At 42.9% G+C, this 21547-nt stretch overlaps 1 protein-coding gene across 8 annotated transcripts in view; it reads right to left on the bottom strand.

The window, feature by feature from the left end:
• Window positions 1–21547, bottom strand: part of ATP8B4 (ATPase phospholipid transporting 8B4 (putative)) — a 363870-nt gene that overhangs the window by 326020 nt on the left and 16303 nt on the right. For 6 of the 8 annotated variants that reach the window (XR_004536957.1, XR_004536958.1, XM_033920249.1 and 3 more), the window contains exons 2-3: window positions 21087–21188; window positions 806–888 (exon numbers count right to left, since the gene is read on the bottom strand). The gene's annotated coding sequence lies outside the window, so the exon portion shown is untranslated. Of the gene's footprint in view, window positions 1–805; window positions 889–14034; window positions 14107–14245; window positions 14671–21086; window positions 21189–21547 lie in introns of those variants that run through there. The other 2 variants (XM_033920243.1, XM_033920242.1) reach the window with 2 other exon arrangements.

Raw genomic sequence — 21547 nt, 5'->3', positions numbered from 1 at the left:
GCAGTCCTCAAATTCAGCTGGTTGCACAACATTAGGGACATATCAAATGTGCACTTCTATGTATCAATTAGAAATAATGATAGACTGTACTGAGTGAAATGGAACGGGTAGACATGAATCACTTGTTTACTCTTTCCTAAAGTTCTAAGACTAGGGAGAATGCAATGAAGCTGCTGAATAGTAAATGTAAAATAAACCAGAGAAAATATATTTCTTCACTCAACATGTAATGAGACTATAGAATTTATTGCCAGAGAAAGTGGTGAAAGCACTTAGCTTAGCAGGGTTTTAAAAAAGTTTGGATACTTTCCTAAAAGATAAGTCCATAAGATGGACCTGGGAAAATCCACTGCTTATTTCTGGGATAAGCAGCAAATATCTGTTTCACTCTTTGGGATATTGCCAGGTATTTGTGACCTGGGATGGTTACTGTTGGAAACAGGATACTGGGCTTGATGGACCTTCGGTCTGTCCCAGTGTGGCTTTCTTATGTTCTTTTATTCTTATATGAGCCAAGTCTAGGACAATCAAGCCATTGTGACATCACCGATGAGTTCGTCTCTTAGACATTGATGGAATGAGGCATTATGACATCAGAGTCTCAGCTCTGGAATGTTGCTACTCTTTGGGTTTCTGATAGGTACTTGGGACCTGGGTTGGCCACTGTTAGAAACAGGATCCTTCAGTCTGTCCCAGTATGACAAAAGGTTCTTAAGGGTAACAAGGCATTTTTCTCCATCAGCAGCTGACAACACATCACACCAACCAGGTTGAACCCCGCCTTACCAACTGATTCTCTACTTACCACAACAGAACAACCTGCTCTGTCTCCTTCCACTCTCTTTCATATCACATCCAAAGAAAATCATCTTTCACTCTGCAGATGCTCTAAAAGAGAAAATGCAAAAATATCTTGGTGTAAAGCATTTACAGCTAGTTCAGTTTATTTGATATACCGCTACTATAAAACATAGTTAAAATCTAAGCGGTTTACAATAAAAAGTAAGTAGGGCAGGGGAAAAACCAATAAAAAATTTCAGACAAAACAATAAACAGAATAAGACATAACAAACAAGGAAGAAAATAAAAAGAATGGTTGCAATATCAAGGGTAAGGGGGAGGAGAAGAGCATAAAGGATGTTGGCATAGTCTTCGTAAGGGCGCAACATCCCTCCTCCTCTCCGCAACCCTCCCCCCCCCCACGCTCCTGTCCTTGCTGTGCACATATGCCCCTTGCCTTCCCCGTACCATTTTTACTTTCCTGGCACGAGATTGCTGCCCGTGTCGGCATCGGCACTCTCTCCAACATCACTTCCGGGACTCACACCCAAGAAGTGGCATCAAAGGGCGAGCCGACACCACCGTGGGAATGCTGTTCCCACTGGAGAAGTTAAAAAGGTATGGGAAAAGGAAAGGGGCGCACGCACGCATTCAGCAAGGGGGCAGAAAGGGGCACTGCTCTCCCTTACTATGCCACTGGATGTTGGGTAAGCTTATTTCATTTTAAAAAGGTAGATATAGTCAAGAGAAGGTAGAAAGATCTACGCATCAAAAGTGCGTGAGAAATAGGCTTTTAGCTGCGCTTTAAATTTTAAGAAGGAACTTTCCATCTGGAGGTAGAAGGGAAGAGTTCCACAGGACAGGGAAAGATGAATTGCTGCGAATGTCAAGGAATAATGGTCTGAAAGAGGGAACGGTCAATAGATACTGCTGAGAAGGACAAAGGGCTCTTCGTGGAGAATACTGAACAGAAAAAAAAAGGAAGGCTAGAGGACTTAATCCACCCTGTTTCCCTGAAAATAAGACCTAGCATGATTTTTAAAGATGCTCCTAATATAAGCCCTACCCCAAAAATAAGCCCTAGTTAAGATCAACCCCTGAAGCCCTGACTACATCCCTGACAATAGTGCTGCCCGATTCACTGAAAAAATAAAAACTAAAAAAATCGGACTCGTCAATTCAGCGACCCCCCCCCCACCCCAATGAGACCTGACATACCTCTGCTCCGAGGCCTCCTAAAGCAGCGGTGGTGGCAACACTCTGAATGGGCTACTTTGTGGTCTTCCCCGCTGGGGCTTTCTCTCTGCTGCATCACAGTGGGAGGGTCAGTGGGGTTCTGCTGCACAGGGGGAATGGGAGGGAGGGATAAAAAGATGCTGGCCCCAGCAAGGAAGACCGCGAAGCAGCCCGATCAGAGCGCTGCCACCTCGGCTATTTTTGGAGGCCTTGAAGCGGATGTATGTCAGTCTCACGGTGGGAGGGATAGAAAGATGCTGCACAAGGGGATGGATGAGAAGGAAGGAAAGATGCTGCACATGGGGGAGGGAGAAAGGAAAGAGGAAGAATTGGGGTAGGGTAGAGGAGAGGAAGGGAGAGATGATTGTTGTACATGAAAAAAATAAAATAAAATAAGACATCCCCAAAAAATAAGCCCTAATGCATTTTTTAGACCCAAAATTAATGACACAGTCTTATTTTCAGGGAAATATGGTAGAAGGAAAGAATATTGTATTTAAAAGGGATTCGATATGACACCGGGAGGATGTGTTCAGATTTCAAGAGAGGAGTAACACGGTCAAATATAGAACTCCTAAGCCCGGTTTTAAAAAAAATGTATCAGTTTTAAAGAAAAATCTAGAGTTAAATGGAAGGAGAGGCCTAGTGCTTAGAGTCACAGGCTCAGTACCCCGAGGTTGTAGGTTCAAGCCCCGCGCTGCTCCTTGTGACCCTGGGCAAGTCAGTCTGACAACAAAATGCATCGAAGATGACCAAGGGCGATATAAACCTTTATTAGCTCAAAACAACCCAACGTTTTGAGTTAAGAAAGGTTTATAACACCCTTGGTCATCTTCGATGTGTTTTTCTATACAAGTCAGTTCTTAACCAGACATGATTGCCCGAATACATTTATTTATTGCAAACCACTTTGAATGCATTGGCTCAGATAACAGTATATAACGTTTTACAAATAAGTTGCATGAATAATGCATGATTTTAACTTTGTTATTAGATAGTTTTCTTTGTTTATTAAGATGTTGTCTATTGTGATTTGTGTTTTAAATTTTGTAACTCGCACAGAATTGCAGGATGTAACGAGTAAGACATTTAAAAAAAAATAAAAAAATTTATACCTGCTTTTACACTTACAGAAAATAAAGCGCCTGAAACCTGTTTATGAGTCGTCAATTCCTTTTATCTTGTAGTTGTCCTTGTCTGAACCTTTTCTATTTCCAACCACAAACAATCCAAGTAAGAAAAATCTTCCAAAGATCAATTGCACTTATGAAAGGCTGAGGAGTATAAAATGGGAACGTGATAACATACCAATATGTTGCTTGACGCACGAGAATCCCCTTAAGAACATAATTGTAGGGCACTGCAGGTAGTCCAGAATACTGCTGCACCGATGATTTTTGGAAGTGACAGGTTGGAACACGTGATCCCCATCCCCTTTTGTGACAAACACACTGTATATATATGTTTTATTTTTGTGTTTTATAATATTTAGCATTTACTTAACTTAAATATTCATAGTCAATCTATGGGAGCGCCTCTACCGATATGTACACGTTTCAAGTAGATCTTTTCATCAGGGTTGAGGCTCCCGTAGTTACTTATCTAGCTTGTTTATTAACCGCTCTCCTCCATACACCATGATACTCTATGGAGGAGAGCAGTTAATAAACAAGCTAGATAAGTAACTACGAGAGCCTCAACCCTGATGAAAAGATCTACTTGAAACTTGTACATGTCGGTAGAGGCGCTCCCATGGATTGACTTATGAATATTTAAGTTAAGTAAATGCTAAATATTCTAAAACACAAAAATAAAATATATATATACAAAAATTTTACAAAAAAATTTATAAACTAATGATCCTACGACGATTGGGTTCATAGGCTCTTTGCCGTATGAATCAATGGGATGTTTTAACCCTCTGAGGATTGTGATAAGTTTGTGAAAAAGATAATTATAAGGAAAAGTGATACACTGGTATTATATTTAACGGGCCTACATTTAAGGCATCTGTAGAGGAAAATAGATGCAATTATCAAAATGGCGCCTACCAGTAATTGACATGCGGTAGGCGCCCATTTTTACAGGTGCCTGCCGCAGCAGATGCCATTTCCAGATCAGGCCCTTACTGCTCCAGACAGCAGTAGAAACCTCTACCGCAGCTTAATAAAAAATTTTTAAAAAAGGGGGGGGGGAGGGTTAATCTGTTCTGCAGGAAACATTGTATTTTTTTTTTAACTATTTGTATTTCGCCGATTGTCCAGCTCTCTTCTGTGTAAACCGCCTAGAAATCATTCGATTGAGGCGGTATAGAAGAATAAAGTTAAGTTATGTTATATAAGCGGTTTACAGGCTGAAATGCAGAGAGGTATAAACTGCCCTCAAATAGGAAAGAATAACAGTCATTCCAGCAAAAAGAGCAGCACTAGGGATTACAGACTGTGAGCAGGCGACTCTAGATACAACAAAAAGATAAGAAATACTTTTGAGCAGGCAACACGATTCTATTGTTTTATGTACACTGAAATTTGTTTTGTTTATGTTGAAAATGTTTTTCGGGGGGGTTTATGTATGTTGGTTTCATACATCACCTAGAATTTGTAGATAGTATTTATAAAATATTTTAAATAAATAAATAAATAAAAATCAAGACTGATTTCCAGTGTCCACCAGCTGGTTTCCAAATGCTAGTTCAAAACCTGAATTTTTAAGCCAGCCTTTTATATTTTTAAATAATTGTTCAAAAAAAGCTTATTATACCTCGTTATCTGACACCCAGGACTAAGTGGTTTAGACAGACCGCCATCATATAGATAGGACAGAACAAAGTCATTCCCGTAAAACGAGTGGCGCAAGTGATTACAGAACAAAGGCAGTCAGCACAAGATACAAAAAAAAAAAAAGAGACAAGTAGGAGCATTTTCAAAACACTAAGATGGGCCAAAAAATGGCATAAATCGGCACTTGGTTGTCCTAATCCCCGGGACATCCAAGTGCCAATTTTCAAAACTGTCTTTCTGGACATCTTGTAAGGCGTCCTACTCACTTTGCGTCCAAAATTAAAGTGGGACGTGTTTGGAGGTATGTTCTGGATGGGCTTTGGGTGTCTTGCAGCAATAATAAATAAAACGTTTTACAAATTATTCAAAACGCATCTATTAAACTTCTAACAAAAACTAGGAAATTTGACCACGTAACTCCCCTTCTTAGGAAAGCACATTGGCTTCCTGTATCTCACCGGATAACATATAAATTATGCCGACTTACTTTTAAATCCCTCCTTTACAAATCCCCAGCATTTATTTATAAACTATTAATCCCTTATACTCCCAATAGAACGTTGAGATCTAATGAACAGAATTTACTGACGATCCCTTCTCTTAAGGTTATTAACACTAGACGTCATTTATTTATTCTGTTACAGCACCTCTCTCCCTATTTATTTAAGGGAAGAGCGTAATCTGGAGAAATTTAAGAGTAATTTAAAAACCTTTCTTTTTAAAGATGCCTTTGATAATTAATTAACCAGTTCTCTGGTCAATTTTATTTTTATTGTTTAATATTATGGCTACTTTCTGTTTTCCCTGCCTTATGTTTTTTCCCCGATTGTTTTGCTTTCTTTAATGATTTTGTATTTCACTTTCCTTTCTTTCCTTGTGTTTATGGGTATGTTAAGTTTAGTCACAAGTCCTCTCGGACTTATTTCATTGTTAAGTATTGTATTGTTCCCTAAATATTGTAATTTTATTATGTTCATGGCTTAGAAACAAGATTAAGCGATTAATCAAAAATCTCATTAAACTTGAAACTTGATAATCAAACATGTCCCATGACATCCTGGACGGAACTTCCACGTCCGGAGCTAGACCTGTTTTAAAAGCATCTAAGTGCCAAAAAGGAGCCCAAACTGACTAGATGACTTCTGCAGGGATAAAGTAATGGCCCCCAGTGATCAATAAACCCCTTCTACCCCACGAAGATCTAAATTAAACATTGCATACTTGTCTCTAGAACAGCAACACCTGGTACAGGAAAGCCTAATAGAGCAGCAGTGGGTGGGCTAAGGAACCATAGAGAGGACCCAGGCCCATAAGCCACTCTAACCACTACATTGATGGTAGAAAGTGCAAGGCCACCAAAACTCTACTATGCTGCCATATAGGTGCCACCTGCAGCCATAGGCTGAACACTTGGCTTGGAAAACCCATACTGGAGGCCACTACATACGCAGGCTTTAGAAAATCCCTGAAAACTCAATTGTTTAACAAATTCTAAATGCCCAACTTCCTCTTCCTCGCAACGGCTCTCCGCTCTACCCCGCCTCCCCAATTCTAGATTTGAGACTAACTCTTACCCTCTCTCCCCTCGCACAACACGTCCTGACAAAATGTATTTTTATGATAAACCACTTGTATCCCATGCACTGACAAAATGTATCTTTATTGTAAACCGCTTGTATCCCATGAAGGGACACGTATCATGTACCTTGTAGTTTTCCTTAGGCTGTGTTTGAAGCTGTAAATCCAGACACTGTTTGTCTTCTCTTGCTGAAATACTGCAAGGCCATTTTATGTTTGAGAGATGTGTTCTTATCTTGTTGTGAAGTGAATTCAATTGTTTTCATAAGCTGTATTTGCAAGAAGCTTTAGATAAAGAAAAAGGCTCTGCTGACCAAAGCACCTTTAAACTTTGGCCTTTAGATAGTAAGATGCTTGTTATTTCTTTAAAGTTTCATGTGACCTGTGTCCATATATGGTTTGTATTTACGTCACATGCTGACGACATTGACTCATGTAAAATGATATAAAAAGAGTTACAGAACATTCAATAAACTGGACATGTTTGGGAGGTTTCTTGTCTCTAAGATATTGTCCCCAGATGCATCTGTCTTGCTAATGACAGAGAGAGAGTGTGGGGCAGTAATTGGGACCTCATCCTTTTCATCCCATGTACTGTAAAAATGTATCTTTACTATAAACCGCTTTGAACTTCACGGTATAGCGGTATATAAGAAATTAAAATAAATAAAAATAAATAAGGGCTATTGAGGTGGTAGACAGCTAGATATAGTAGGTTTTGGGGGAGTTTTGGAGGGCTCAACATACGTACATTAGAAAGGGGTTATGGCGAGATGTACTTCTGGCACCCTTTATGTGAAGTTCACAACAGTACCCTCTAAGGTGCCCCACTGCTCTATTGGTATATCTATATGACCAGTCCATTACAATGCTGGCCCATCCCACATCCAAATGATCTGGATTTGGACATTTTGGTCTGGACTTTTTGTTGTCAAAAATGAAGAACAAAATTAAACATCCTATGGTTGTATGCCCTGGAGGCCAAGACATCTAAATGGGCCTTTTTGGGGGAAAAAAATGGGGGGGGGGGGGACGTCTAGTGGTTTTGCCAGTTTCAAAAAAATGGACATTTTGCCACTTCTGACTTTGGACATCTTGTAGGAAATGTCCAAAGTTGTTTTGTGTTGACGATTTTGCAGCGTTGTGATTGGCTTGTACCGAGTCTGCCTTGATTGGCCAGACTTATTGTGTCACATGGTTTTTCACCTGACAGGCTTGGGCGTTGCTTTAAACTCTGCAGCATTGCCAGTGGGTTTGTGGTTGAAAGCAGCAAAGTCGAACTGCAAATCGCGAATACAGAAATGTGGCCTTATTTTCCCTATTTTGAGCAGGGGAGTAAGTTTGGTTTTCAATTTGGCTTATTTATTGTTACAGGATAGCCTGGAGTGTTGGCCCCGAAGCAGTGATCGTCGGCCTGTGGTTATGATCAGTGGTTTTTCTCATGATTTTTTCTTGGCTTCTACCTGCCAGTATTTAACGTTGGCGAAAGTTTTTGCCTGCGATGTCAGGGTGGAAGAGGGTGGGTACAGCCCTCCATTGATCTGAGGCTTTTCTTTCGCTTTAGTATCAGACTTATTGGGGTATAGATGGTGTATTTGTTACACTGGAGTGATTTTTGTATTCCATTGATAATGCAATGCTTGAAGCTGCTTGATTAGATATTGAGCAATACTGGTGTAACTATCGTTACAATAATCAAGTCAGGATATTAAAAATGTGTGAATGAGGTTGTACAAACAAACCAAAACTGCAGATATGTACAACGATGTGGGCGAATTTTATTGTGACAACCAAACTATATATTAAAACCTTTTTACCAAACAGGGGACCCAACACGGTCCATGTTTCGGACAACCTTCATCAGGGGTCCATGTAGAAAAAGGAGAAAACATATGTCATAACAAATATTGAAAAATATATAATGAAACCAAACATCATCCTGCTGCTTCCTCTGCCGGCGGTTGTATACAGTAATAGTCTCAAGAAGAAGATTATGCAAGGAACACAAATAGGGTGGTACTAAGAAATCTGATTTAAGAACATTAGAGACCTGCTTACCAAAAAACAATCAGGGTCAAATATGAATCCTAAATTACAAAATTTAAGACATAGGGCTCCTTTTACAAAGCCGCGGAATAGTGCATGCCAAATTGCCACACACGCTAGCCGGTACTGCCTCCTTTTGAGCGGGCGGTAGATTCCCGGCTAGCGGGCGCTATTCCGGTGCGTGCGTTAAAACCGCTAGCGCCGCTTTGTAAAAAGAGCCCATAGGGGTAACTCAGTATATCAAACAATACAGGAACTAGAGAATACTGAGAAGAACAACCAGAAATCCAATAAGCCACTGTTTTTTCAGGGTTTAGGACTAGTTTACATGCGAGAAACATGGCGGCAAGTCAAATGCACCCAGACATTTCAGCGCGACAATTGCGTGCTAATGACTATCAACCGAGAAACATGTCATATTATAATTTATGCAAAGTTCAGCTCACAAAGAGGCATAAAAAATTTATCCCAGCTATAAAATGTATGTGCATTTTGACTACTAATTTTTCTTTATAGAATACACTTCTCCCTCCATATTCGCTGCGATGGGGGAATTAACAGAACCGCAAATACTGAAAAAAAAACACAAATAAACTTTTTCATATGTTATTCACTGTTTTCTATTAAAAACCATCGTGAATAGGGTGAAACCACGAACAACATGGTGGGAGACCTGGCCTGTTCCTGAAGGAGAGGCAAAACACGGTGAAGAAAAGTGCTGGGAATCGGCGATTTTCTCTGTGCAAGCTGATGTAATTTGGGAGGGGATGAGCCAGCAAACTAAACACCGTGAATAATCGAAACCGCAAATACAGAGGGAGAAATGTAGGCTTAAAAATATTATTTTAAAAATTTATACTCTACCCAAGTACCTAGCTAGATCCCAAGTAGTAAAACTGATTTTATGCTGGTTATCCAAGGAATAAGCAGTGGATTTCACCAAACCATCTCAATAATGGCCTATGGACTTCTTTTAGGAAATTATCCAAGCCTTTTTTAAACCCCGTTAAGCTAACTGATTTCACCCCATTCTCTGGCAACGAATTCCAGAGTTTAATTACATGATGCAAGCATATTATACCTCTAAAGGCAGCAGGCTTTTCTTTATGCAGGGTGCAGACAAATGATCTCTCTCCAAGAGACAGATACTGTCAACGCTGCACTCGGTGTCAGAGACTGGCAACCTCTATCCTGCTGCTGGACTACTAAATACCTCTCTGTTTCTCTCATTTAGCTATTACGATCAAACAATTTATTGATACAAAAAGCAAATATAATCACCAATAGCAAATTTAGGCATATAGTTATTAAAGGGAACAAGAAATGCTTAAGAAAGTTTAAGCTCCTGAAAATGCTACACTGAGCGACCTCTGAAGGTGACAGTCAGGTGCCAACGATTGGTGTCCGAGTTCTAGCAATTTAATGATCACGTTTTCGTGGCAGAATAGAGAAGCAGATTGGTCTGCGCAGTATAAATTTGATGTTGTCGCCATTGTCGCATCAAATAGGATCCTCCGCCTTCAACACCCTGGGGTTGTGGGTTCAAACCCCGCGCTGCTCCTTGTGACCCTGGGCAAGTCACTTAATCCTCCATAGCCCCAGGTACATTAGATAGATTGTGAGCCCACCGGGACAGAGAGGGAAAATGCTTGAGTACCTGATTGTAAAAACCGCTTAGATAACCTTGATAGGCGGTATATAAAATCCTAATAAACTTAAATAAACTTAAACACTGCCCATGTACTGCTGCCCAGATTGGTCCATCGTGGATCTGAGATCTCTACTGAAACCTGCCTGCCTTGGGAGGCCCTGCTGGTCGTAAAACTACCAACGGGCATAGCTTTCATCTTCTCAGATGCGCACAAGCCCCACTGGCTCAAGTCCATGTGATTAGGAACTTATTTATAAGGATTTAACCCCCCTACCTTTCCACGGGGTCGATACTGTTTTAGTACACCAGTGGTGTACCTGACCCAGCAGCCACCCAGGGCAGAGCACCCCCTCCCCTCCAGGCAGTTGTGGGGGTGCCTGGAGTGGTCACAGGGCTGTAGTCTCACAGTTTCGCACGTTTGTTGGCTCTGCCATCCTCTGCCCTGGATCAGGAAGTTGATGTCCGAGGGGGCGGGGCCAGGAGAATCCAACAGCTGCGGGCATGTGGATCATGGCCCTTCAAGCGCTTACAGGCACCCCCCAACTGCCCCCACCACCCCACTCTTTGTACACTAGCACTAGTACCTAGCTCTCTGTACCTCTCTTCCTATAGCGCAGCTGTCGTGGTAGTCCAGCTCTCAGTCTCACTCTACCACAGGCTCTCTCTACAGCTGAGCAGAGGGCTCTTCGAAAGGAGTGTGGCGCAGCGGTTCAAGCTACAGCCTTAACACCCTGAGGTTGTGGGTTCAAACCCACGCTGCACCTTGCGACCCTGAGCAAGTCACTTAATCCCCTCATTGCCCCAGGTACAATTAGATAGATTGCAACAGGGAAAAATACTCGAGTACCTGAATAAATTCATATAAACCTTTCTAAGCTCCCCTGAGAGAACGGTATAGAAAATTGAATAAATAAATGTGAATTCACACTACTAGTTAGGACTTGGCCTCACCTACTGGGATTCAAAAGCCCTTGAAGCCTCTGACCTACAGCCCTCCTTGCAGATGTGGACACTTGACACCTCCCTCTCAAGCAGATGGCCATGTCTGTACTCAGGTAAGTGCCATCGACTCGACGAATTACAGATCTAAAACGAGATCGGTTTTGTGTCAATCCGGTAATGTCTTCCAGCATCATCCTCATGGTTGTTTTCAACGCGTTCAGCCATCCGATTGCAGGTGTACCCAACCCAGGTATGTGTGTAAATTAATGCGTTTTATAATCTACTTGCGAAGTCCACCATGCGCATACTTACCATCGCCCATTATTTTTACACCGGTCAGCATTTTATAAAAGGACACACACAAGACCCCGGTGTCAGATCAAAAGCGCGCCAGGACAAAGGCGCGCCCAGACAATTGAGTGCAGTGCAGGGGTGCGCGCCGCACAAAATTACTGTTTTTAGGGCTCTGACGGGGGGGCGGGGGGGGAACCCCCCCACTTTACTTAATAGAGATCACGCCGCGTTGCGGGGAGTTGTAACCCCCCACATTTTACTGAAAACTTCACTTTTTCCCTGTTTTTAGGGAAAAAGTTAAGTTTACAGTAAAACGTGGACTGTTACAACCCCCAAACCCCCCATAACGCCGGTGCGATCTCTATTAAGTAAACTGGGGGGGGGGGCTCCCCAACAAAAACCCCCGTCGGATTCCCTAAAAACTGTAATTTTATTCAGCGTGCGCCTCCGTCTTGCGCTCAGTTGTCAGCGCGCACCTTTGTCTTTCGCGGGGTTGTCTATGAACCCAAGACCCCCACTTAATAAAGTTACCCCCTTTGAAGTCAATATTCAAAGTGATCTAACTGGGCAAGAGGTGATCTAACTAATCAGCCACACACAAAGGGGGCATTAAGATGTCAGCAAAGCACACGCTTAGCGCCAATTCCCTAACAGGGCTGAGATGTGCTTAACGCATTACAGAATGAACCGGTGGGGGGGGGGGGGAAGCATGTATTACGTTCCGCCGTGATCAGCGATGAGCCGCGCATATATTGTACGGCTTTGACGCGACGCACGTATATGTGCTCGTACTGCCAAGACCACGTTCGTTTAGCGAGTTAAAATTTAAGAAAATGTTTTGCTCGACTTGTAATCCACGTTACTCGCTATCCATTTAAGAACATGACTGGTTACAAACTAAGGAGCATATAGAAAGCAACTTATAGAGAAGGAGTCAGTCTGCTGATGATCCAAACCTGTCCTGGGAACGACACCACGAGCTGAGTTTTCAGGATATTGCTCATGAATGCTTGCATGAGAAAAATCTGGTATAGAAACATAGAAGATGACGGCAGAAAAGGGCCACTACCCATCAAGTCTGCCCACTCTGCTTACCCACCCCCTGTCTATGCCCTAATGACCCAATTTCCTTATCTTGACCCTCGTAGGGATCCCACATGGGTATCCCATTTATTCTTAAAGTCTGGCACACTGTCTGCCTCGATCACCTGCACTGGAAGCTTGTTCCAATGATCAACACTCTCTCCTCCTCTCCCTATTGACTAAGGCTCTTAACATTTGCATCTCCTCTTCCTATAGGCTAAGGCTCTTTACACCTGCATTGTGATGTCATAGAACTTTCTGATTATAGAAACATAGAAACATGATGGCAGATAAAGGCCAAATGACCCATCATAGAAACATAGAAGATGACGGCAGAAAAGGGCTACAGCCCATCAAGTCTGCCCACTCTGCTTACCCACCCCCTGTCTATGCCCTAATGACCCAATTTCCTTATCTTGACCCTCGTAGGGATCCCACATGGGTATCCCATTTATTCTTAAAGTCTGGCACGCTGGTATATGCCAATCTAGCTCAGCATACCAGGCTGGATTTCAAGTGAGGTCACCCACTACCAAAAAGGGAAGATTTTCTTCACTGCACCCCCCCCCCCCAATCCCATAACCCCCTCGCTCCCTCGCTTTGCCACTTGTCCTGTACAGTGACTTGATCCCAATGGCAACAAGTCACCAGCAAAATTCAGCGCAGTTACCATGGAAACCTATGTGAGGGGAGGGGGGGGTGGAGCCTCCCAGGAACTGTCAGCCCCAGAGGGCTTCAGGCCCCCACAGTGAACTTTGCTGCTGCCGAGGATTGAGACACCGTGGACGTAGGCCTGGACTGAGCGGCAGCACCCTGGCTTCTACCAAAATCTGGTACCAAAGGCACTCGCCTAAGGCTAAACCGGAACCTACCTGGATGGCCTAAATCACACGCTGGCTGCGAGGTTACCAGGCCAGGTTTGAGAAGCCCAAGCTAGCCTCTTATTTTAACCCTAGGTCTGAAAATGCATGAAAATAATGCAGATGTCGCTATTTTCAACATCCAGATGTTTTTAATACCGAAGCACGGGCATCCATCAGGCAACAAGCTTTGTATTCGGATAAGGAAGGGCAACATCCTAACGAGATGATTCAGAACTACAGGGTTATTCTTTCCTGGAAACGAGTTTAGACTGTGGCATACCTTGTCGTATAGATTTTGCCTGCCTGAGAACTAGGGCACCATATGATTTGCACAAATACAAAAGAAAGAGGCATGTTTGATGTAATAAGAATAGCATGAAAGCACATAGAGAGAGTCTTAGAAAGTGCCAAGGAGCCCCCCCCCCCCCCCAAGTGAACGGGCCTCCCCACTTCCCCAGACACAAGCACAGGTGTTGCTACTGCAAAGCATGGCAGCCCAGGTACCACCCCTCCCCCCTCCCTTTACACTCTTTCATTGAGTTCTCTGTTCACAGACCTTAACGACCAGTATGCAGAGACCCCCAACGGGGGGGGGGGAGGATGGAACTCGCCCGGATCGCCCCCACCTCCTTCCTCCGGGGTCGCCTCGTGCACGGCCAGCCAAGGCTCGGAAAGTGCAAAGGGAAGCAACAAGCAGCAAGGGGGGAGGGAGAGAGAACCGGGGATTTGCGGCGCAAGGAGGGGGGGGGGGCGAACCAGAGCCGCCGGGCTCGGTACTTACCACCCTGGAGCCCGTTAGACGAGCGATCATGGTCTGGCAGACAGGCAGCGAGGCGGAGGGAGGAGCCGCGGACACGGGGGGGGAGGGTGGGGGGAGGAAGTGGTGCCCGGCCGAGAGGGAGGCGGTGCTCCCGAGCCCTGCCAGGGGGAACCCCCGCTCCCTCCAGACCGGTGGGGGGGTGAGACGAGATTTGGGCAGCTCCCGACCTCACCTTCTCGCTTTGGTCCCTCAAGGCGCTCAAACTTCGGCAATGTGCACTGTGCCCCGAAATGACCTCGGGCTGGGTCAGACCAATCTGTGCGTTGGCTCTCGGGGGTAGGGACGCCGCCCGATTGCTTTAGTCCTTCCAAGACCAACAGAGTGGACAAGCTTTGCCCAAACACCGGTGCGCATGGAGGGGGAGGCCTCTGGATCTGCTGTTGCATCAAGCCTCGACATTTCTTTCCTTGTGATCTTGGCAAGTCATTTGGGTCTTCATTACCTCAAGTATGAACTCAGAGCCCGGATTCTCAAAACTCGCCATGCCTTTCGTGGTGGTGGTGGCTAAAAACGGGTTCCGGGCTGTTTAGCGTGCCAAGATTTTACCGCTCGATTTTCAGAACGGCTCGCTGTGGTCTTTTCCGAGCTTCCTAGAAGACTCCCGACTCTGCCAGGTGATTGCTATTAAATTGGGCTCATTAATATTTAAATAGGCACTCCGGGTGATTCTCCAAATGAAATGCCCACTTTTAGCGACCAAAAAATTACCAGCTGGTCCGGGAGTGAAAGGACTGTGAAAAGGGCGTGTCCATTGTGTGGATGGCTGTGGCTCATGATAAAAAAAGAGTTTAAATACACTATTCACCTTAATTTTTGTACTATGATAATAATGGGGGGGGGGGGGGATCTCAAAAGCATGCATTTCGAGCATGTGTGTTAAAGGCATGTCTTGTATGCACATGTTGAAAAATGATTCCATCTCCCTTCTCCTCCATCCAATAGCACTGGCCCTGCCTATGATTAACACAAGGACATATTGTTTGCTGGTAGTTCTCCACCTCTGCCATCCATGAGCCTATGATTTACATGCCTAACATAGTAGATGACGGCAGATAAAGACCCGAATGGTCCTTCCAGTCTGCACAACCTGATTCAATTAAATTTTTTTTTTTTTTTTTAATTTTCTTCTTAGCTATTTCTGGGCAAGAATCCAAAGCTCTACCCGGTACTGTTCTTAGGTTCCAACTACTGAAGACTACGTCATCTACACCCTTCCAGCCATTGAAGCCCTCCCCAGCCCATCCTCCACCAAATGGCCATATACAGACACTGACCGTGCAAGTGTGCCCAGTACAGGCCTTAGTTCTTCAATATTTACTATTATTTTCTGATTCTAGATCCTCTGTGTTCATCCCACGCTTCTTTGACCTCCTATGGTATAGCTTTTCTCGGTATATGCACACATTTACGCCTCTTTCCATGGACTATTCTGTGCATCTGCCAATCGCTATCATCAGCGGCGACTTTCCACAAACCTCATTTGCCTGAGAAATTCTTTGAGAATGACTCGTCTTTTTGAATCCTTAGATTTAAAGCCACTACACGACCCGTTGGATTTTACTGGCAATATTAGAGAATCCGGCCCTTAGATTGTGAGCCCTCCAGGGACAAAAAAAAAAACCCCTAAACTGCTGGATATGAATGTACACCACTTTTGATCATAGTTGTTGGACTTGTAGTAAACAGCATATAAGAAATTAATGTAAAATATATGCTTTAGACTGGAAAGGCAGAAGAGGGGAGATATGAAAGAGGCATTTAAATACGGTACACGATCGGTTTGCTTAGTGAATCTAGCCCATAGTGCTAGATCAGTGGTCTCAAACTCAAAGCCTTTGCAGGGCCACATTTTGGATTTGTAGGCACTCGGAAGGCCTCAGAAAAAAATAGTTAATGTCTTATTAAAGAAATGACAATTTTGCATGAGGTAAAACTATATAGTTTATAAATCTTTCCTTTTAGCCAAGTATTAATAATAATATTGTAATTTATAGCTAAAGAGACATATGATCAAGAAACAGTTTTATTTTACTTTTGTGATTATGATAAACATACCGAGGGCCTCAAAATAGTACCTAGCGGGCCGCATGTGGTCCCCGGGCCTCAAGTTTGAGACCACCGGGCTAGATTCACTAAGCAAACAAATAAAACAAACCAGACCATTGAACACCTCTGTGTTTTGTACGATAAATGTAAATTTTTTATTTTGTGTATTAATATGTAACTCCCCTGGATAAGGGTGGGTGAAAAATAAACAAACATTACCAAGTGCTAACTGGTTAGCACACAGACAACATAAGTGATAGTAAGTGCTCATGAGGTGATTTAAAAAAAAACTGCAAGAGGCTAACAGCAACATTAGCATATGGCTATTAATGAAAAAAAAAATCATGACTAGTAAAACTGGCCTTAGTGTATGAGAAAGACCCATGTAAGGGCACATTAAGGCCTATTTTCATTGCAACATCATAAAAGGACCCCAAGTATTACATTCCTTTTGCTATGAGTTCTCCCATAATTAAAGATAACTTGTAGCCAAGGTAAATCATTTATATATGGTTTTCCTCACTTTAATCAATTTTTCTGTACATGTATGTTTTGGGTTTTTTCTTTTTAAAGAAAATGTATTTTATGGTACTGCAATTTAGCTTTAATTTTCGAATTGTAATTTTGTCTTGTATTCTGCAATTATGTACACTTCTCCCGCCATATTCGCGTGAATACGGAAAAACCGTGTATAACTTTTTCAATGTTATTCGCGGTTTTTAGAAAAAGCCTTCCATTTTTATTATTGGAACCGTGAATAACTTTTCTACAGCGAATTCGGAGCAGGCACGCAGTGATTTCTGGGCAGGCATGCTGGGAAGAAGCCTTTCTCTCTAAGGATGCTGGGAAGCAGCGTTTTTCTCAGTGCACACTGGGAAGCATGGAAGCAGCAAATTTGTGGGAGAAAGCATGGTAGCAGCGATTTTCAGAGTGAATGGTAAGCGATACACTTTTTATCAGTACAGTAAAAGGAAAAATAACTTTAATGATGATGTCATTTTGGGGGGGCGGAGTCAGCTTCCAAAAAATCGCGAATAAGCAAATCCACAGATATGGAAACCGTGGATATGGAGGAAGAAGTTTTTTTTAATGGTTTTATTTTTATTGTTATGGTTTTATTTTTATGGAAACCGCTTTATTTAAAGGCGGTATATAAATTTTTAAAATAAATAAATATGTTTCTAGTGATGGAACATTGGAAATTATACATATTTCTGTATTTCACTATATTTTAAATCTGATTTAATATTGAAAATATTATCTCGTTCTGTATATATGAGGGGCCGTTGAAAGGTTCTCAGCCCAACCAAGAAGAGAATGTTGTGGAGCCATGAAAGGCTATTCTTAGTGTGTTGCTGGGCTTCAGAGCCCCTCCCAAAATTTTGCCCTTTGCCCGGCCTACCTAACAGTGGACCTGGGTCAGACCTTAAATATACACTTCCCCCTCCCCATTCGTGGTTTCGGCAATCGCGGTTTCACATATTCGCGATTTTGGGGGGAGGGGAAAAAAAGAAAAAAAAACCCCACAGTTTAGCCTTCCCCCTGACATCCCAGCCTTACCTGGTGGTCTAGCGGACTTTCGGGGCAGGAGCGATCTTCCTACACTCCTGCCCCGTGTAGATCGCCAATAGGAAATGTCTGTGGGGAGTTTCCGTCGTAGTCTCGAGAGACTACGGGAACTCACGGCAGCTATTTCCTATTGGCGATCTGCACGGGGCAGGAGCGTAGGAAGATCGCTCCTGCCCCAAACGCCCGCTAGACCACCAGGTAAGGCCGGGATGCCTGAGGGAAGGCAGGAGGGAGGCAGGGGTGGGTCAGAGCCGGACCAGAAGATATTCGTGGTATTTCATCATTCGCGATCTGGCTCTGCCCCTATCCCCTGCGAATCCGGAGGGAGAAGTGTATATGCAATTGCAAATCAAAACAAAGAAAAGTTAATTACCAGAAAATAAACTTCACAGGGAAATGCAATTTCAACTGTTCATAAAGCCCTCTCAGTGCAAACAGACAAAACTTCCTCACTGCCTCTATCCATAAGGAGAGCACAAGACCTGCGACAATTACGCACTCAATATACGTATCCACTCTCTGGTTATTTTGAAACTCAATTATTGTAATTCTCTACTAAAAGGCATCACCCAAAAACAAATAAGGAAACTTCAACTTATCCAAAACACTGCAATAAAAATCATAACAAATTCAAAAAAGTACGACCATGTAACACCTCTTTTAAAAAATGTTCATTGGTTGCCAATTCCCCCAGTGTATTACCTATAAAATACCATTACTTTCATGTAAGATCCACCAATCTAATCTGCCGACCTTTTTGGACAGGTTGCTGATCCCTCATACTCCATCCAGAACTCTGCGGGCCTCTGACCAAAACCTTTTCTCGGTACCATCTCTTAAAGTTATCGGCACGAGACGAGCAGAAATATTTTCAGTAGCTGCGCCTCAATTATGGAATTCTTTGCCTGGATATATTAGAGGAGAATCCACTCTCGATAAGTTTAAAAAGTGTTTTGGAAAACGTTTCTCTTTAAAGACGCTTTCAAAAATTAAAATTCACCAAGCGCATTTATTTTTGTAGGTCTTTTGCTTTTAAACATTTTTGCTTCTGCTTTTAGCCCCTCCCTTTTATGTGACCCTTCATTGTTATCTTTTTCCTAAACATTTTGGACCTCCACCCCCCTTCTCCCGCTGTTGTCAGTAAGTCTGTCTAGTTTTGTTAACATATGTGTGAAAATGTTCCTGTTGCCCCTTTTTATATTTGTAATTCGCTTTGAAACTAAGGGCTCCTTTTACTAAGCTGCGCTGGTGGTTTTAGCATGTGCTAAATCGAGGCACGCAGTAGACGCTAACGCCACCATTGAGCTGGTGTTAGTTTTTATGCGTAGCATGGGGGTTAGCACGTGCTAATCAGCAGCGTGTCCTAAAAACGCTAGCACACCTTATAAGAACATAAGAACTGCCATCTCCGGATCAGACCTTCTGTCCATCAAGTCCACCCATATCCCTCTATGCCTCTCGTAAGGAGATGTGCATCTAGTTTGCTTTTAAATCCTAGGATGGTGGATTCCGCAATAACCTCCTCAGAGAGCATTCCAGGTGTCCACTACTCGTTGCGTGAAGCAGAACTTCCTGATATTTGTCCTGGACTTGTCCCTCATCAGCTTCAGTCCATGTCCTCTTGTCCGTGTCACATTGGACATTGTAAATAATTTTTTTCCTGCTCTATTTTGTAGATTTCCTAGTAAAAGGAGCCCTATGTTATAAGCGTTTATATCACATTTTAATAAACATGAAACGTAACAATCTTAAAAGTCTATAAAGACAGTGCACAGCCTGAGAAATTTGTTGAGTAGACCAGTATGATGTCTGTCTTCACTATCATTTACATATTACTCATATTTCGTCATGGAAGGAATACATGTTATCATTTATATTTCACTACTCAAATTCCCTTTTCTCAAATTTAGGGGTCCTTTCACTATGGCACGTTAAACGATTTAACACGTGCTAAGGACCCCTTAGTTAATTTCACAGAAACCCCCCCCCCCCCCAATAAACCAGCATGCACAAGTTTTTAATGGGGTCTATTAGCCCTTACATTCGCTGAACGGCTGCTCGTATTCTGCATTATTTTCTAGCTTTGCACCCCTTTCCTTTGGAGTCTACAGGTTCCAGCATGTATTGTAGAGAGAAACGTCTACATATATTTCAACAATGTAATCTTTTCAAACCTCCATGCACTCCTGCGTCCCACTGTCAGCCCATCTGTTTACAGTGTGTGAGTGGGCGTGGTGAAAAGTTAGCCCCCAGGAATTATGGATCGGTTTTCCCTTCTTGGCAATCCAATAGAGATGATGGAACAGAGTGGAGGTGCCAAGGAAACATGTCAAAAAGATTACACTTTAGATTTGCAATTTATGTAGATTAGGGCTTGTTTTGGGGGGGAGAGTGTGGCGCAGTGGTTAAAGCTACAGCCTCAGCACCCTGGGGTTGGGGGTTCAAACCCACGCTTCTCCTTCTGACCCTGGGCAAGTCACTTAATCCCCCCATTGCCCCAGGTACATTAGATAGTGAGCTCACTAGGACTGATGAGGAAAAATGCTTGAAGGCCTGAATAAATCCATGTAAACTGTTCTGAGCTCCCCTGGGAGAATGGTATAGAAAACTGAATAAATAAACAGGGAAAAGTTTCTGTCTCTGGTAACCAGAGCTGGTATTGTGATGTCATAATGCCTCATTCCACCAATGCCTAAGAGCCATCCTCATCAGTGATGTCACAATGGCTTCATTATCCTATATTTGGCTCACTTTGATTTCTAGAGTAGCGCAGTGGTTAAAGCTACAGCCTCAGCACCCTGAGCTTGTGGGTTCAAACCCACACTGCTCCTTGTGACCCTGGGCAAGTCACTTAATCCCCCCATTGCCCCAGGTACATTAGATAGAGTGTTAGCCCACCAGGGCAGACGGGGAAAATGCATGAATACCTGAATAAATGCATGTAGATCATTCTGAGCTCCCCTGGGAGAACAGTATAGAAAATGGAATAAATAAAATAAATAAAAAATATATATGTCTATGTGGGTTTTCTTTTCTTTTTTTTACTATATGGGGTTCCCCATATGTAAAGACAGATTTTCCCTCTTTTACTAAGGTGCGCAAAGCAATTAACGGTTAGCGCACCTTAGTATAAGAGGTCCTTTGTTTTTGGTAGGCTCTTTATTGAATAAAATCCACTTTTTATTTTTAGGTCAGCTCAATAACTCTGCCCTCTCTCCCTTACAATGTAACAGTCCTCTTCAATGTGATGTAACCACTTCCCCTCTTGCAATAATGTAACCTTCCTTTCTAATGTGCTGTTAACTCTTTCCCCCTTTGTAACAGTGTAACCTTCCTCTATGGAATGATGTAACTTTTTCCCTGTGGTGCTGCATGGACCTCTTGTTTTTATAAATTACCTTGAACCGGTACTGGATAATTGCGATTAAGAAGTCCCGATTAGATCGGATGTCTTGCTTCAGTGTTCAGCCCCAAGTGGTTCACAGCAGATATAAAATATGCTATTTCAAATACAATAAAACAAAATGAATAACATGAAATATAGAAAATAATACAGAAATGTCAAGATTAAAATAGGACATCATTCTAAAAATGCAAGAGGAACCCCAGAACAACCCCTGCCTTTTACCAACCCCTCTCCCCTTCCTAATCTCCTTCTCTCATATGCAGCTAGGCTCCCAACAGCTCCAAACAGAGACCTGGTAGATGCTAGTGGCTTTTTAGGTAGCTACCAAAGGGGCAACCCCCTTTGGATCACTCCTGTGGCGTAGCAAGGATCTCCAGTGCCCAAGAGCCAATGTTAGTTTCTGTGCCACCTCTGCCCCCCCTCCCGAGCCCCCAAACCTAGCATACAGCAAGA

Source organism: Geotrypetes seraphini, chromosome 14, assembly GCF_902459505.1.
Source record: "Geotrypetes seraphini chromosome 14, aGeoSer1.1, whole genome shotgun sequence".
NCBI classification, from domain to species: domain Eukaryota; kingdom Metazoa; phylum Chordata; class Amphibia; order Gymnophiona; family Dermophiidae; genus Geotrypetes; species Geotrypetes seraphini.
Note: the sequence above shows the minus strand (reverse complement) of the source record. Positions and strands in the feature narration are given on the sequence as shown.